The sequence below is a fragment of the Polypterus senegalus genome, chromosome 8, assembly GCF_016835505.1.
Source record: "Polypterus senegalus isolate Bchr_013 chromosome 8, ASM1683550v1, whole genome shotgun sequence".
In the NCBI taxonomy this organism is placed as follows: domain Eukaryota; kingdom Metazoa; phylum Chordata; class Cladistia; order Polypteriformes; family Polypteridae; genus Polypterus; species Polypterus senegalus.
In genome coordinates, this window is record NC_053161.1 from 21,670,508 (window position 1) to 21,688,146 (window position 17,639).

A 17,639-nucleotide genomic window follows, 5' to 3' on the forward strand; every position below is an offset into this window, starting at 1 on the left:
GGTCTCTTTTGTCATTTGCTTGTTATTGCTAATAAGGTGTGATTAAAAACCAAGAATACAGCTGTTTAAGACTAAATTAAGCAGTAAGGGTTCATAATCTTAATGAGCGAGGCAACTAAAGTGAAGCAGAAGTGTTACTTGAACAATACTGTTATTGAGGACCCCTGATCTAGAGTGACTCTATGCTAATGTCTTCCCAAATTCCAAAATCCTCTTCTTCATTATGTGTCTTTAATTATTATTTTTTTCATCTTATATCCTTTTACTATTTCCTGCTTTGCAAAATGGCAGTTGTGGAAGATGTCTTATAAAATGATTGAGTACAATGCACCAGTGATAGTTATTATGCATTACAAACCTTTCTGTGTAAAGCCTGTTTATATTATGATGTGCTCTGTTTAAGTCCTAATTTCATAATATTTCGTCGAGCCACTATAGTGTCTATTCAATCAGTTTAAATAAAAGGAAATTGAATATGATAGGGAGCTGAAACCTGTAAAGGAAAATAACTTTTATGAGAAGAAACATAGGAAATGGGAAAAAAACAAAGTGTTTCTTTTTTGTACATGCTATGTACAGTACATTATTAAAAATTAGGGTGTGGGGGCATATCCATCTCATTTTTTACTTTATAAGGTTGTGGGGAGTTCTGCCAACAGACCAAGTTCAACACCAGACCATTACAGAATATTCTTATACTCATTTAAGGTTCCTCATTTAGAGACACCAGTTGAATTATCCTCGAGAGAATGTGCCTGCTGCAAAAAGGCAATGCCCTGGGTGACATTTGAAATCCTGATCCACAGAGTCTTTAAGTAGAAGCATTACCCACAGCATCAATGTTCCTTAAGAAATAGAAAAATAATTTTAAATACTTGTTATTAAAATGCACAGAGCGATAATAGTTTTGGAGGAAGCCTTCTCAGTGGAGGACAGCTAGGACTGAGTGAATGAAAATGTTAATCATAACTTTTAACCAAATGCAACACTCTAGAATTCTCAACATTTTCAATAGATAGGAGCAATTGGCTAAGAAGGTAATTAGCAAGAATTCCGGAAGTCATTATAACATATTGAAATTAGTCAAACCTGTGTCACAAATAGGATACCATTATAACAATTTGAAAGAGGTCAGTTTCAAAGTGATATAATTAATAACAATCACTATTTTTAGTTTAAGTCAAAAGCACCAGGCAGAGGTGCTAACCTCAGTGAAATTTTAAACAAATCAGCCAGCAGATAAATCCAATGGATCCAGTGAATAGCAAGCCCTTACTTCAGGGAAAAAAAATAATTTAGCCATTGTGTGCACTTAATTTGATTAACTTTGACGTTAGCAGCCTTTGTGTTTCAAACACAAACTCAATACAGAAAAAATAAATAGATGTAGAACATTTTGTTAGCACTGGAGATCACTTAATTTATTTTAATTCAGCAGTTCAACCTGTTGAAACTGTCTACACTACTGTCTTCATTGCTTCTGCATTCTTTATAACCTATTGTTTTATTTGCAACCTTCTGATAACTTATTACTAAGCTACGTTTTATCTAAACTCTCAAAGGTAAAGCTGGAAAGTGGTTCTTCAGACTGATGTCGCAAAGGAAGAGAACCAGAAGAACCATCAATGACAAAGTAGCATAAATAACCTCATAACTGAAGGTATGCTACAAAAAAAAAAAAAAATTTACACTTGTTCAAAGGAAAAACCATATCTGTAAAAGAGTAGTGTAATGTTGTTTTCGGACCTTTATTGTAGATACCTACAACATTAATATGTTAAAACAGAGGATAAAGCCCAAAATGAGAATGCATCAATAATAAATAAATAGACCAAGAGAAAACTATCAGAACTGCACCTCAATAAATTAGAATCTCGGGTGCCAAATTCATCATTTATCTTTACATAACATGTCAAACATGTATTGTCATGCAATAAAATTACGCTCTATTTTGCTCACTCAGACAAACCTGCCCATATTCCTAGATAACCAAAACACTGGTGCATTTGTTAAGCTTTACCTTGACTTACCTCGACTGCTTTAACTGGAAATTGGGGTATTATACTCATTTGAATGAAGCACACGCAGTATTATTTGTTTCATCACAATGTTTAATATTATTTCAACACAATTTTAATATATTATGTAAAGATGAATGATGAATTTAACACCTAATCATTCTATTTTGACAGCATTCTCATTTGTTGGGGTGCAGTTCTGATATTTTTTTATTGATCTATTCATTTTGGGCACTGTCCTCTATTTTAACATACTGTATATACACTCACCTAAAGGATTATTAGGAACACCATACTAATATGGTGTTTGACACTTTTGACTTCAGAACTGCCTTAATTCTACGTGGCATTGATTCAACAAGGTGCTGAAAGCATTCTTTAGAAATGTTGGCCCATATTAATAGGATAGCATCTTGCAGTTGATGGAGATTTGTGGGATGCAAATCCAGGGCACGAAGCTCCCGTTCCACCACATCCCAAAGATGCTCTATTGGGTTGAGATCTGGTGACTGTGGGGGCCATTTTAGTACAGTGAACTAATTGTCATGTTCAAGAAACCAATTTAAAATGATTCGAGCTTTGTGACATGGTGCATTATCCTGCTGGAAGTAGCCATCAGAGGATGGGTACATGGTGGTCATGAAGGGATGGACATGGTCAGAAACAATGCTCAGGTAGCCCATGGCATTTAAACGATGCCCAGTTGGCACTAAGGGGCCTAAAGTGTGCCAAGAAAACATCCCCCACACCATTACACCACCACCACCAGCCTGCACAGTGGTAACAAGGCATGATGGATCCATGTTCTCATTCTGTTTACATCAAATTCTGACTCTACCATTTGAATGTCTCAACAGAAATTGAGACTCATCAGACCAGGCAACATTTTTCCAGCCTTCAACTGTCCAATTTTGGTGAGCTTGTGCAAATTGTAGCCTCTTTTTCCTATTTGTAGTGGAGATGAGTGGTACCCGTTGGGGTCTTCTGCTGTAGCCCATCCGCCTCAAGGTTGTGCGTGTTGTGGCTTTACAAATGCTTTGCTGCATACCTCGGTTGTAACGAGTGGTTATTTCAGTCAAAGTTGCTCTTCTATCAGCTTGAATCAGTCGGCCCATTCTCCTCTGACCTCTAGCATCAACAAGGCATTTTCGCCCACAGGACTGCCGCATACTGGTTTTTCCCTTTTCACACCATTCTTTGTAAACCCTAGAAATGGTTGTGCGTGAAAATCCCAGTAACTGAGCAGATTGTGAAATACTCAGACTGGCCCGTCTGGCACCAACAACCATGCCAGGCTCAAAATTGCTTAAATCACCTTTCTTTCCCATTCTGACATTCAGTTTGGAGTTCAGGAGATTGTCTTGACCAGGACCACACCCCTAAATGCATTGAAGCAACTGCCATGTGATTGGTTGATTAGATAATTGCATTAATGAGAAATTGAACAGGTGTTCCTAATAATCCTTTAGGTGAGTGTATGTTGTAAGTATCAGCAAGAGAGGTCCCACTATAACATTACACTGCGCTTTTACAGGTGTGCTTTTCCTTAAATAACAATGAACAGATAAACAGAGATTTGTGAAATACCAAAAAAAAAACAAAACTTCATGCATACAGTATCTCAGGCTAAGTTCAGGTTTAATTGAACTGTTGACCGGTTTATACATTTTATTTTCTGTGTAAGCTTCTTTTGTATGTCTTTCTCTGCCTGATTTAAAGTATTTTTCAACTGTTCATTACTGTTATATGTATGGGCAATAATTTTGCACTAATAAAAGAAAGAAGACGGAGACAGGTTCAAAGCAGTAAACTAACAGGTCCTTTTACTAAGATCGTTTTCAGAGTACACGTTACACGGCCTTATTATTATTCTCTACTTCCTAATAGCTCTCCAATACCCATGATTCCTTATTAATATGGAATCCCCAAAAGTCCAGACTTACAATATACTACAGTTACATTTATTTATATTTTGCTTTTAATATTCGTTATAGTAACCCCTTCACATTTGCAAACTTTTGACTTTCACTGTTTTAGTTATTTCCAAGTTTTCTGTGAACAATTAAATGGGAATATTTTAGAAGCTTGCCAAAAGATCAGAGAAACTTGCACATGACACACAATAAAAAAAAATACTGAAAATGTTTTGTATAAAATAAAATCACATAATTTATAATTATTACTGTTATATCGTTAGCATTAAAAATGTTTCGGTAAAAAAAAAACGACTGTATGGCTGTACACAGTTATTAACCACTGGGCGTCTTGCCAGTGATACAGTATGTTGATGATAAGTGAGCAGGCAAATTCTTTGGAGCTGAAGATGTACTGATCTGTCATCTGTTTCCCTTCCCTGAACTGATGTTGCAAACGAAATTCCAGGTCTGGATCTCAGCTTTGAGACTCTCCCACCACAGCTGCCCCATAACACCAATGGATTCTCTTGCACTTTTAGAGCTGATGCAGCTTGTTAGCCTCATTACAATATTAAGTGAGTTCTCTTAGTGTTTTTGTGCAATTTAAGTAATTATATTAATTCACTGGATTTCTAACCTCTGTTCTGTTTTTGAGCAGTCCTGTCAAATTTTGTACTGGGACTTTGTTTGCTTTCGGATTGCCTTTGTGCATATCTCTTTCAGAGGTGGGTAGTAACGAGTTACTTTAAATCTGTTACGTTTACTTAAGTATCTTTTTTAAAAATTTGTACATCAAGAGTAGTTTTACTGCACAACATTTTTTTTTACTTTTACTTGAGTACATTTGTGAAGAAATAAACGCTACTCTTACTCTGCTACATTGGGCAACACTCAAATCATTACTTTTTTTCCATTATATACGCTGTATTCCAAACATGCTTAGCAAAGGTAAAGTGAGACTTCTTGTATGTGCACAAGCTGCCTTGTTCTAATGTTATTTTCTATCAGCTGTGCTATTTTGAGGACAAGTGAATATGCAGTATTATACTGTCATTGTACAGTATATCTTGTCACTGTAAGTAGTTTGCATTGTTCAAACATACATGTTACCTACTGTAGGTATTGGCTTCAAAAGTTTTGTGAAAAACTGAGATTTGGAACTTTGTGTTATTTGCGCATCTTTATTTTGTAAAGATGTTATTTATTTTTACTCATTTTTTATTTTATTATTTTGAAATAGCAGAATTTACACATTATTCTTATTACAACATTTCTAAAAAATTAATCATTTATTATGATCAAACAATTACTCAGTACTTGTGTAGTCTTTTCACCAAATATTTTTTTACTTCTGAGTAATTTTTTGGATGACTACTTTTTACTTCTACTTGAGTAATATTATTTTGAAGTAACACTACTCTTACTTGAGTACAATTTTTGGCTACTCTACCCACCTCTGATCTCTTTTAGCCCTTTCCCCTTCAGTTTTCTAAAATGGGTCAGTGTCCCATTTTAAAGATAGATAGATAGATAGATAGATAGATAGATAGATAGATAGATAGATAGATAGATAGATAGATAGATAGATAGATACTTTATTAATCCCAAGGGGAAATTCACATAATCCAGCATCAGTATACTGATACAAAGAAACAATATTAAATTAAATAGTAATTAAAATGAAAAAATGAAAAAAAAAAAAAAAAGCAGACAATAATTTTGAGTAATGTTAGTATTTACTCCCCCGGGTGGAATTGAAGAGTCGCATAGTGTGGGGGCGTAACGATCTCCTCAGTCTGTCACTGGAGCAAGACAGTGACAAAAGTCTGTCACTGAAGCTACTCCTCTGCCTGGACGCTGTTCACTGGATGCAGTGGATTATTCATGATTGACAGGAGTTTGCTTAATGCCCGTCGCTCTGCCACAGATGTTAAACTGTCCAACTTTACTCCTACAATAGAGCCTGCCTTCTTAACAAGTTTGTCCAGGCGTGAGGCGTCTTTCATCTTTATGCTGCCACCCCAGCACACCACCGCGTAGAAGAGGGCACTCGCCACAACCGTCTGGTAGAACATCTGCAGCATCTTACTGCAGATGTTGAAGGATGCCAACCTTCTCAGAAAGTATAGTCTGGTCTGACCTTTCTTACATAGAGCATCAGTATTGGCAGTCCAGTCCAATTTGTCATCCAGCTGCACTCCCAGATATTTATAGGTCTGTACCCTCTGCACACAGTCACCTCTGATGATCACAGGGTCCATGAGGGGCCTGGGCCTCCTAAAATCCACCACCAGCTCCTTGGTTTTGCTGGTGTTAAGATGTAAGTGGTTTGAGTCACACCATTTAACAAAGTCTTTGATTAGCTTCCTGTACTCCTCCTCCTGCCCACTCTTGATGCAGCCCACAATAGCAGTGTCATCAGCGGCAGGACTCTGAGTCATATTGGAAGTCTGATGTATATAGATTGAACAGGACCGGAGAAAGTACAGTCCCTGCGGCACCCTGTATTGTTGAACACAATGTCAGACTTGCAGTTCCCAAGACGCACATATTGAGGTCTGTCTGTAAGATAGTCCACAATCCATGCCACCAGGTGTGAGTCTACTCCCATCTCAGTCAGCTTGTCTCTAAGGAGCAGAGGTTGGATGGTGTTGAAGGCACTAGAGAAGGTCTGCTCCACTCACAAGACAGACGTTTGCTTTAGGACCTGACTGAAGTTAATTGTGCCTCTGCTGGGTGCTCCATTAAGGGTCATGGCTCATCCTCCAGTTTGTTTGGAATCCCTTGTGAAGATTGTGGAGGACAACTTCTTGATTCAGGACACTATACGTTAAAGGTTTCTGTTTAGTTCACATTTGAAGTACCTTTTAAAGCACAAAGTACCGATTTCATATGTAAAGAACCCTTCCCAGAATGAAATAGTTCTTTGTCAAGTGATGATTCTACTATCGGCCGGATGGTAGGATTATATCTCTTGACTATTCTTGGAATTCCTCAGGAGTACCATTATGTTGCTTTGGATAGAATGATTTGGACTGTCCAGCTGAGCATATTATTGCATGGTAAATATGTGGAAAGAACTCCATCAAGAACAGTTCCAAGCCTGACTGAAAAAGGAGGAGGGCAGTCACTCTGCCGAGGTGGCTAGAACTGGGAATCCAGGGAAATGAGGCTAGAAACTGCATGGAGAACCACAGCCAAGCAAGCCAATGTGTCAGTATCAAGGACCCAGGGTACTAGCAAGAAGAGGACTACCACCTGAGGATACAAGCTTATTCAACCAAATCTGGAAATTCACACAGCAGTGTGGAATGTAAGAACTAGACACCACATTGGACGAAAAGAAATTACTGGTCAGGAACTATTGGCTTGCAAAATCATGTGATTCTGTCCAAACTAGTGACAGGATGTCGGACCAATATCCAATGGGTCAATGACACTTTTCTATTCTGGTGGGAAAAAACAAGAAATGGGTGTTTGTTTCATGGTGGACAATTGGGTGGACAGAAACATCATTGCATTCCAACCTGTCTCTAGCCGTCTGGCAGCAATCAACATCAATGGCACATTCAAAACTCATATTCTCTCCATGTATGTGCACAAACAAGGGCAAAGATGATTTGTATGACTGACTTCAGCATACGTCAGACCCTATTCCCCAGACTTAAATCATCATCCTAGCAGATGACTTCATTGCCCACATTGAGATGGACAGAACAGGATGGGAAGAAATGATGGGCAAATTCAGTTATGGAGAAGGAAATAATAACAGACTGCGCCTTCAGTCCTTCACCACATCCCTCGAAACATCAAATTACATGAAGGAACCAATTTGGCAAAGACATAGCTATCCTGGATTATATCTTGATCAACTCCTGTTTTAGATCATCACTGAAAGACATGTGTGCAATGAGATGACCAAACTACCAAATTCCAACTGCGGCTACAATGTGCAAGGCCAAGAACACAACTGTCAGTCAAGCAGGACTGGACACAACAGAGCGACCTAGCTACCAGCCAGACATTCCAGATTGCCCTTTTGAACAAGTCTGCCGCACTTGATCTATCCAACAATGTTGATTTAGAAGAAAACAGCTATTAGCGTTGATCCTGGAATGTGCCATCCCCTTGTGCACACTGATTGCACACAGTATGCAGCCATGGATTTTGGATGAGTGCCTCAACCTGGTGATAGAGTGAAAGATAGCCAAAAACATTGATTTCAAAAGCAGATTGAGAAGTACACTGTAATAAAATCTGAGCTGACCTCACATATACAGCATCCCACAACATTTATTGCTTTCTGTATCAAACCATCTGAAGGCTGAGTGGTCAAAATATGCTAACCAACAAAAACATGAAGAAATTGAAATGGACATTCATCGAATTCACGCCCTTCTGAAAATTATCTGGAGCACAGAACACATCCCAGCAACATGGAAGAAGGCAGTCATTATTCCGATCTTGAGGAAAGGTGATAACCACAAATATAAGAACTTTAGTGGTTTCAGTCTCCTCTCCATCATTCGCAAGGTCTTTATGAAGCTTATTCAATCCATGCTCCTAAAATATTGGGAGCAGACTGGCTGGGAGGCGCAAGCCCATATAGACTGAATCCGGGATGCTGTGACCAAATTTTTTCCATCCGTCAACTCAAGGAAGAAAGAATCGCATGTGGCAAGTGAACTATCATCGTCTTTATCGATTTTAAGTCAGCCTTTGACTGCGTTCACTGGTCAGCAATGCAGAGAAACTTAGAGGCCGAGCACGTACTTGAGAAAATGATCAGATTCCTTAAATCTTCCAACAATAGCCTGGCAAGCTGTGTATGAATTTGGAATGAACTATTTGATGAATTCCCAGTGCGAATCGGAGTCCAGCAAGGAAACATGAATTCCCCTCTACTATTTAACACAACGATCGATGAAATCATGAGAAAAGCATTCACCAGAAGAATGGGAGTCTAGTACGATGAAAGAAAGAAAGAAAGAAAGAAAGAAAGAAAGAAAGAAAGAAAGAAAGAAAGAAAGAAAGTGAAGTGAAGTGGAAAGACTTTTCAGCAACTGAAGAAGTATTATATACAATATCTCACCAAATCTACATTTTCATGTATACAACTAATGTTCGGAGGAGAGGGATTAACAATAAAGATGTTCAGTTTATGCATCTCTTACTTAAGGTCAGAAATTTATATGAGCTCTTCCCAATAACTTCTACCACTTAAATATTTATGTAATAAATACTCTGGCTTCCTCCCAGATACTAAACATGGACAAGTTAGATGGATTGCTGACGTGGTATTGGCCTGATATGAGCAAAAGTAGAAGTGTGCATGGGCATGTCCAGTGGTTAATGGGTAAGCTTTGAAAATTGATAGCCGGAAGAGCCACACTGTAGTACTGTAAATCCTCAATCAGCTCTTGTCTTACTCCTTCATGTCAAGGAGCTGTTTTTATAGAAAATTAATTTAGCAAAATCCAGTAGAATACATTTTAGCACAATCTTATTGCTTCCTAGCCCAAATAAAGAATACTGCAAAAATTGTGTGTTCGTAATGACATTCAGTGTCCATATAGCTGTTCATTCATCATCATCCGAGGCCACATATTCCATTAAACGGTCACAGAGAGAGAGTGAGTTTGTTCCAGTAGGATCATACATATAACAGGAAAGAACATTGAACAGGATGGCACTCTGGAGATGCTGTTCAATGTTGAATGGTATGGAAGGATATTGCATTACCTGCATAGATAGATATACACATTATAAGCAATCTCCTTGACAGGCTGGGAATGAAAACTGGGCCCTTTGTCCTGTAAAGGCTAACCGCTGCACTACCTTGACAGTCAAATACAAGGTTATTTAAAATGATGAGATTGCTAAATTACAATGTTAAATTGCTAGAATGAACAGAAGTTGAATCATAATGCCCACTGCTCTGATTTCTCTGTTTATGTTTTATTTTCTCAGGTATTCCTGATTTTCTTGCACATTCCAAAGATATGTGCATTAGATTGGTTGGTGAGTCTAAGTTGTCCCTCATTAACAATCATGGATGGGTGTGAAAGGTGTTGGTTGGTTCATACTTGGTATCCAGTGGTGCAGACATATGCGTTGAACCCTTCACAATCCTGACCAACATTAAGGAATGTTGATAATGGATGGGTGAATATTTATGTGCACATTTGTAAGGTAGCCCCCAATAGTGTGATTTGAGAATACTTTCATTTAGCAAACTAGTTGTTAAAGTGAAAATATATTGCAGCCCTAACTGTGCTTATTATTATTTTTTATTACATTTTTTCTTATTTTTCATACAGTAGAGTCTAAATATATTTAAAGTAACATATGACTCATTTGGGAAACTAAATTAGAAATTAGAAGTCAAAATAGAAATAAATATCTATACTAATAAAAGGCAAAGCCCTCACTCACTCACTCACTCACTCACTCACTGACTCATCACTAATTCTCCAACTTCCCGTGTAGGTAGAAGGCTGAAATTTGGCAGGCTTATTCCTTACAGCTTACTTACAAAAGTTAAGCAGGTTTCATTTCGAAATTCTACACGTAATGGTCATAACGGTCGATAACAGTCGACAACGTCCGCCATGTTGAACTTTCTTATTTATGGCCCCATCGTCACGAAATTTGGTAGGCGGCTTCCCTGCGCTAACCGAAACCAATGTACGTACTTATTTCGATGGTATGACGCCACTGTCGGTCGCCATATTGAACTTTCCAAACGTCACTAATTCTCCAACTTCCCGTGTAGGTAGAAGGCTGAAATTTGGCAGGCTCATTCCTTACAGTTTACTTACAAAAGTTAAGCAGGTTTCATTTCGAAATTCTACTCATACCGGTCATAACGGGCAACAACGTCCACCATGTTGAACTTTCTTATTCATGGCCCTATCTTCACAAAATTTGGTAGGCAGCTTCCCTGCGCTAACCGAAACCGATGTACGCATACTTATTTCGATGGTATGATGCCACTGTCGGCCGCCATATTGAACTTTTCAACAGTCTTTGTTACTTATGGGCCCATCTTCAAGAAATTTGGTACGCGGGTTCCCAACGCTAACTGAATCCTACTTACGTACATATATACGTCCATAGCCTGCAGCTCAGTCACCATGTGAGGTGGCATTGGGTCCCCCATCCCAACGCCTCCCACGTTGTTGGCTGCCTGCCTATATAAGGCCGTCCGTCGCCCGGTCTCTACATTCCCTTCCTTGCTTCGCCACGGGATTCACGTCTCCCTGCTGATAACTACAGCCTTTTTATTTAATCCACAGCTTCTTCGCTGTTTTATTGTTCATTTATTACGATTATAGTTATTGTGCAGGTATTTTAGACTTACTTTACATTGTTCAGGTACCCATTTCCTTTATCATTCCAACCTAACCCGCATTAACATGTCTATTGAGGTGATAACCATCGATCAAAGAACTGTCATTTACCGAGTAGTTTCCATGCCCGGAGATGGCACCTATCTTTTCCATTCTCTTTGTTACATATTGCACGGCCATATCAGGCTCACTCTTGATATCTGGAGGAACATTGTGTCTTATGTATTGATTGACTGGGACAGGTTCAAGGTGTGGACTGATGACGGTACAGGAGATAATTATACTACACAGGAGCACTATAAGAGTGAAATGCTTAAGCCCTTCACCTATGCATCTGCATGTGAGTTGATGGCTGCCGCTGAATTGTTCGGTTGTCGCTTTCAAGTGGACCGAAATGGCCAAATATTTTACACCTTTGGATAACCACCAATGCCCCTTAAACATCTTAGATTGACAGGTGACGATTTCAGTAGTGGATACTTTGATGTTTATGAATGTTTAAACTCTCAAAAGCTGGATGTGAAGTTATCGATGAAACTGGTTGTATACTTACAACGCTTGACAGATGCTGAATGTCACTTCAACACAAGCCCTACAAATACTGTTGTAATTGAAACAAACCATGAAACTCAAACCGATTATGACAGCAGCAATCCAAGCTATGAGATTTGAAACAAAATTACTGTTCACATGGCCAACTGTACTTGCATGCTTAAGAGTAAGCTCAGCGCACAGCTTGGTCATATTACAACCGGAGGGCCGAACTTACAATGTGGTATACAAAGAGATCCTTAACAAATAATTATTGGCATATTTTCCCTCAGTTTAAAAAGGTTTAATTTTCTTCTTAATAAAACTTTTAAGGCAGTACTTCGCCGCTGCGAAGTGTGGGTGTTTTGCTATATATATATATAGATATGATAAAGATATAATGTGTGTGTGTATGTATGTACAGTATGTATGTGTATATATATATATATATACAGAGAGATATAGATATATATAGATATATATATATAGATATTAGATATATATATATAGATATAGATATATATACTGTATATATAATGTGTGTGTATGTATGTATGTGTATATATATATATATATATATATATATGACAGCAACACTCATAACAGTGACAAAACAATTACATTGACGATCATGTTACGTTATTTTCAAGATGTTTCCTTTTCTTTATCATTACTTCTTTAACACACTACTTCTCCGCTGCGAAGCGCGGGTATTTTGCTAGTTTGTAATATTCTATAATATTCTTACTAATTAAAACAGGGACAAAAGTTCACTTTTACACATTTGACATTCCATAAAAGCACCAAAGATAAATGAAATGCAACATAGCCAAGAATTTAGTTAAGGAAAGACATACAATTAATGTGATGACAGAATTGTAGCAGTGCTACTATTAGTTAAAACTGCATCTACCAGCAGTCCCTGCAGGGGTTGTTGGGGTTTAAAATGAGGGCAGGTGTCCGAAATGGAGGAGAAGTGTTTTTTGTTGTTGTATTTCATGTTTTGTTTACCTGTCGGACTGCCTTCTGTTAATTAAGCTATATTTAGTTGCTGTGTCCTGGATTGTATTCATTGTTGGGGTCTGGATCGTTTTCTTTCTACCTGTGTGCTGACGACTGATTGTGGATTCATGGCTTTCCCGCAAGTGTAGGAGCGCTCCTGAACCATCCATTCATCTTCACCCTTACAGTGTGTACCGGTAGGACTGCTTTTTCATTCCCTTTCAACATACAGATCTCTGGACTTACTCTCATCATCTCTCCTTACATCCGGTATGGAGTTGTGTTTTTGTGTTTAATGTAATATTGCCGTAAGGGTACTGGGGTGATATTATTGTTTTCATTTATATTATTGAATTTCATTATATTCTTTAATTTTGGTTAGTTCCAGTGTGGTTTATTTTGTCTCTGCTTGTGAGTGAGTGCGGGTCGAGCCAAGGCTGGGAGCGTCCCTGGGATCCTCTATAAAAATAAATAAATCACTGTCATTTTGACGGTGTGAATCTTAGTGGCACCGGACCGCTACAGAAGGACATGACAGCAAACTAAAATAATGAACAGTGCATGATTAGCACCAAGGATCCAACAACCTGGGTTTTCTGTGTCCCTGTTAGCAACTTTAAATTGGCCTAGTGTTATTGACTCTGGGTTTATGAGTAAATGGATCCTGTGATGGCACTTGATCCAAGGGTGGCTTTTACCCAAAAAAACCAAAATTGGACCTGACACCCCCAATGCTGAACTGGATTCAGGAAACTTGAGAATGTTATTGTTATGTGCATCACACTTCGAGTAAAGTTTACGGTTTTATTTATAGTTTCCTTACACGTGCATCAAAGCAAAATTCATTTCCTTTCTGTAAAAATGTGTCATTCTTAAAATAAATAATATTACCAGAAATATTATTGTCTCCAAGTTAAAATTTGAAATAAGTGCTTACTGTTAAAATAAACTAAGGTATGTTTAGACACAGTAGGGTGCATAAGAAGAAAGGCAGTTTAGTACACCATAATCCGGTCACAAGTAATTCATCATCATCTCATAGGGCTGAAACAATATGAAACAGGAGTGTTTTCCATTAAGAATTAGGTAAAAGGTAAGCATAAAGAAAGCAAAACACACACACACAGGCACAAAACACGGTTTAAGCTGTTATCTTGTTTAGACAAAGGCCTGGATTGCTTTTGCCTTCAATATTCAGTTTAACATCCTTAAATTGTTCAAAGAAAAATAATTGCTCTTAGTATTAACACAGAAGGATGCATTATGCGCATACAGACAAGGAGGTCCCACAAAAGAAACAGTTCATTCTATAAGAGTTTCACATAAGGGAATACGACTGTTGGTAAAAAAATAGGGTTCTTAAAACAATGCAGATGTAACACTACTGAATCAATAGTAGCAATAGAAAATGAGCGGCAGATGCACGTAGTCAACAACAAGCCAAGAACCATAAGACATAATGATATTTTTTGTCAGAAACAAGAGCAAGAATTCTAAAACTAAGAAATCAAAAACAAAAGAGATTTTCAGTAATTACAAACATAATTCTCAATCCATAAACTTGATACCCCCAAAATGCCTGTGTTAACCTTTATGCTGCTGCTCTAATACCGTCAGGAACATCATGTACCCTGGGTATCTCTGGGAAAGTCACTGTGGCAATGATCGATATATTTTTTCTGAAATCACGGCATAGTTTGAAAAACAAAGATGACAGTGCAGAATAATGGTAATTCACTCTGATCTCCAAAACTAAAAATAAATTCCAAATTCTTGGGTCCCAAAACTTCAAAACGGACATACAGTTTGTAAACACCCATTCAGGAATTCTCACAAAATGTTAAAAGATGCCATTCATAGAAGCTATTTAATAACTAGTGATGAGTGAACCCTACAGAGTTTGCTTCGCCATGAGTTTAGCAAAATCATAGAAATGTTGGTGGACATCACTGAACTCCTCAGAAATAATTGAAATCAATGGTAAAAGGAGGAATTAAACTAGTTTCGAGTGAATTAGCATTTTAAGTGTCACTGATGGCTGGGGAAAAGCCAGTATTTTTTGTATATTTGCAGTAGTAGTTCTATTTTATTTCAGCTTTTGCTGTGTACCACACCTATAGTCATGTCTTTAGATGGGTAAAAGTCTGCCAAATATGCTGGACAGACAGATTATGTTGGCATAAAAATGTGACCTGAGCTGTGAGCCAGCAGTGGTAACCACTGTTTCTCAAAAAACACAAGACGAAATACCACAAACAAAATGCAACAAATGGCCACAAAAGCTGGAATAAGTAAACAAAATATAGATCATTGCGCTCACAGAGTTCCACTCATGGTGCACACATTGGCAATGCTAGAAAGTGGCATCATGGGAGTGGCTTGTTCTATTGTTTAACCTGACTTCAGGCACAACCTTTGTTTTGTTCCGATTTATCTGTGCAGATATTTCCATCAAGAAGAAACACCTTGTAAAGTATTAAATCTTTTGTTTTTATTATTTCCCAGTGTGTCATGTGTTTGCTGATGAGGGCAGGAGGAGGGGTTGGGCTTCTTTAAAGCTCATAGCAGGGCACGTGACTAATTTGCATGCATAATTAACCATGCGGTATTGCACTACCAGCATACAATGATCAGTGAAAGCACTCATAATATTGTCATTATGGTTAGCTAATGTACCCCTATAATAAAAATATTTTTCTAAACGCATGCAAATTGGAATTCCAATAGTGTTTCTCAACCTTTGTGGCTTTGTGAACTATTTTTTACCCTTTTAAACTCACTGACAACCTACATACAGCAATCAAACAGTTGGGTTTGAAGTTGAAACAACAACAAGTGGAAGAGCTGAGTTTCCCTTTGGTGAAATGAGTGCAGTTAGACACAGGGAAAATATCACACAACACTGTCATGTACCATATGGCTTTTTTTCCCTCTTGTTCTTGAGACTCTCCAACGTCTTACAATAAGCATGCATAGCTGCTTCACCTCTGTGATGTCATATTGGCCTTGCAAAGCATCATGGGGCACTTGGAAAAAAAATGTTCACCTAAACCGGTCACACAGTGGCTTCCAGGAAAATATTTGGTGAACAAGGTCACCGACGAATACAGCATACACACAGCACAAAAAAATCTTTGGTGAATTCTGTCAATCAACAGTATTAATGCCCTATTGTATATGTGGACATGCCAAATGTTTTCTTTTTTAAAAAAAAAGCTTATTTCAGAAGCATCAAGTTCAAGGTGAGGACTGGCACTAAATGAAAAGTCAGTCGTTAAGCAAGACACAAAAGTTTGCAAATAATAATTAATCTAACATTCATATCTTTGAAAGTTGTGTATTAATCACACTACCTGAAGAATGTCTACAGAAATATTAAGAGAGGGGTACAAACTCTACACAAACAATTACCCAGTACCTGAAGGTTTGAAGATCCAATGCTAAAACATTATATTATTGTCCCACCTGGATATAACTCATCTGAAAGTTTAATAGAAAGATGTTTTCTGTGTAGAGCTATACAAACAGTACCACCAAGGTGGAACGTGCGATCAGTTATTGAATGTGAATGGAGACAAAGGGGCATGCATACCCAAAGACAGAGGTGTGTGAAATTGTCCTTCATGCTGGGTGCTGTAAGCCTGTCTCTGGCTGAGGGTCTAAACCAATTGTTCCTACAGTATTCTCTACATCCTTGAGTGTGCAACCCAAACGTTGCAGTTTAACGATTGGGCTTGTAGGTCATCATCTATATTAATAAGAGGACTTTTTTTAATCACCTGTTTATACTTGTCAAAGCTCTTCCCATTTAGCACATGCCAGTAAAGAAACCTAAACTTTACGATCAACCTAATGACTTTTATTCAAATGGAAGTAATGTAAAATCTGATCATATAACACGGGTGTTATACTCCAGTCCTAGAGGGCCACAGTGGCTGCAGGTTTTCATTCTAGCCATCTTCTTTATTAGTGACCAGTGTTTGCTGCTAATTAACTTCTTTTGCCTTAGTTTTAATTAACTTGACTCAGGCCCCTTAGTTGTCTCTTTTTCCTTAATCATCAGCCAAACAATAATGAGACACGAAACAGGCTTCCACATGACCAGCTCAGCTGTGCTCATCATACAATATCTGAAAATAAAGAAAGGCGAAGTTCTCGGTTAGATTGATCTCTCAGCTCACGAAAACATTTTCATGGTGTTCTTAGAAAAAAGTGTGGCAGAATGAGAGCAGCATCAAACCATGGAATTAAATAATGGGTTTAATTAACAGCAAAAATCGGCTTCTCATTAAGAGATTGGTTGGAGTGAAATTGATTGGAGTTTGAAATCCCCGTTTAGCTGCTCATCTGTTGGCTTGTTTCACATCTCATTTCTGTTTGGCTGTCATTTAATGAAAAAAGCAATCACTTCAGAGGACTGAATCCTTGAAAACAGGGCTATTAAAATGAAAGGAAAATGAGTTAATTAGCAGTGAAAACTGGTCACTGATTAGGAAAAGGGTTAGAATAAAAACCTGCAGCCACTGCGGCCCTCCAGGCATGCGTAGAATTTGCACTATAACATGACATAAGCACAAAAGCCGAAATGTGCTTACGCACAGAAAAATCCAGATGCAGAAATCTGTGCATACTCCAACTTCCGCGTTCTTCTGCTCCATAAATCCGGTCAGCGTGAAAAGTAACGCTCGTGCATGCGCATTCTGTCCCGCCCCAACTCCTCCCAGAATTACGCCTCCTTGAATATGCAAATGAATATAAATCACCCTTAAGCTCAGCCTTCTGCGAAAAGACAATGGGAAAAGCATGGAGAAAAATAAAAG